Source organism: Octopus bimaculoides, chromosome 15 (genome assembly GCF_046866305.1).
Source record: "Octopus bimaculoides isolate indiv1 chromosome 15, ASM4686630v1, whole genome shotgun sequence".
Lineage (NCBI taxonomy): Eukaryota > Metazoa > Mollusca > Cephalopoda > Octopoda > Octopodidae > Octopus > Octopus bimaculoides.
In genome coordinates this window covers 49,495,036-49,497,535 of record NC_142942.1, presented here as the reverse complement: position 1 = coordinate 49,497,535, position 2,500 = coordinate 49,495,036, and positions in this window count along the sequence as shown.

Sequence of the window (2,500 nt, the reverse complement as noted above, 5' to 3'; positions counted from 1 at the left end):
GAAGCTCTCTTAATACTCCTTACATGTCTGGTGTCAACCCAAGTATGTTGTAAGAGTGACTTAGAGCGGTTTTGGGTTTCGATTAATTATTCCTTTCCCACCATATCGATAGCATATAAATTACATTTATTAAACTACAGTCCCCAAAATTCCTTGACATTTTAAGCATTTGGGGGAAAGTAGCAACCTCTCCTAACTTCAAATGTGGCCTTTTTACTAGACCCACACATTTCAGGAAACATTGAAAATATCTTGGAGCATTACCAAATTAACGTAATAATGTCTATAGAGACTCGGCGCAACGCGAATGCAGGAATATGGGAATGGCTGAAAACTTTGATTTCTACCTTACCATTTCTCTCCCAGCACGTTTTTGTTTTGTGTGCCTATATACTGCACGCTTATATACATCCCGAAATACTATATATATATATATATATATATATATATATATATATATATATATATATACACACACACATATGCATACACACACACACACACACACACACACACACACACACGCGAAAACACTCACATACACACTATGTTGAAGAAGTGATTTTTCAAAGTGGATTTCTTAATTAAAATCGTGACACAAGTTTCATCATCTGCAATGAAACGAAGATAAACGTGAATTTTTTCAGTTGTAATATATTTGCTATCTGCAATTTATGTGGTATGAGAACTCGGTGAAGTATGGTAGGAATTCAAACATCTTACAAATGAACCAAAGTTTTATCTACTTTAAGATATTTGTGCCTCCACTTGTTGATTCTCTTTATCAACATACACCCACAATACACACCACATACAATTGCTCATACACACAGACATACATACATACATATATACTCACACACATTTACGCACACATATTCATGCATACGCGCAAACACACACACACATATGTATATATATATATATATATATATATATACATGCACATACACACACATACATATGTATGTACTATCTATGTATCTCTGTGTATGTATATATATATATATATATATATATATATATATATATATATATATATATATATATATATATATATATATATATATATATATATATATTTTATAATCTGTATTTGATCTTCTCTACCAGTCGCCATCTTATCACTTGCATTTAATCTCTCTCTGGTTTCTACCTCTCATTTTTCTTCTTTCTTTCCCTTCTCTTCTTGTGTGTGCGTAGACCCGATCGGGTGTTGTTATGTTGGGACGAAGTTTGTTTGCTTAAACAATCGACCTTATCTCGGAGGGCTATAATTAATATTCAACACAATAATCGTTGACCTTAGAGTATTATTAATGATTAATAGCCACCTAGGTAGATTTAGCCTCTCGTCATTGCTACCTCTAAGTTAATAACATAAACAACACTACAATCAAGAAAGACAATTGTATATATGTATATGTATGTGATCTTTAACATATTGCGAAGTGAGCTACTTGTATTTTTCTTCGTATATTGTCCAAAAGGAAAAGAAGAAAAAGAGGGTTGATCACATCTTGCTGGGGTTTCTTATTTATCTGTGGTATCCTTGATTCTATTATTATTATTATTATTATTATTATTATTATTATTATTATTATTATTATTATTTTTATTATTATTATTATTATTCTAACACAATTTTGAGCGGCGAGGTGGCAGAAACGTTAGCACGCCGGGCGAAATGCTTAGCGGTATTTCGTCTGCCGTTACGTTCTGAGTTCAAATTCCACCGAGGTCGACTTTGCCTTTCATCCTTTCGGGGTCGATAAATTAAGTAGCCGTTGCGTACTGGGGTCGATCTAATCGACTGGCACTCGACCCTCCCCAAAAATTTCGAGCCTTGTGCCTAGAGTAGAAAAGAATATTACTTTCTAATTTAGGCATAAGGCTAGCAGTTTAGGGGAAGAGGATCAACCGAATGTGTCGAACCTAGTATTAGACTGGTTCTTTATTTTACCAGCTTCGGGAGGATGGAGACAAAGTTGAGCTCAGAAATATTTGCATGCAGAACGCAAAGAATTGAGAAAATATGGCAAGGAATTTTGAGCGATGTTCTAACGATTCTGTCAATCCAGCACCCGAAAAATGCTATCTTTTATCCCGAACTTGTGGCTATTTCAGTCATCGGATTGAAATAGCAGCCAAATTTGTCTTAAATCTTTATGGAATGAAGTGGATACAGTGAATAGAGTAGTCTTGGATACACTATAGGTGAAAAAATATAGGACTGCGAGAGATTATCACGAAGAAACAGCTTTAATCATGAGTTTAATCACGCAGGGCTGACTTGGCTGATCAGCATTTTCATCAATCACAACAACAATAACAAAGCCGAAAACCAGTAACTGCCAGTCAAATATATTAGGGGTGATTTAATCTAGAGTGCCATCTTCCTCTGAAAATGTGGGGCCTTTTGCAAATATTATAAACCAGTTGTACCTAAAAGGGATTAAATTTGGCGAAAGCCAATTAAAATGTTCGCTTTCCTGGGATT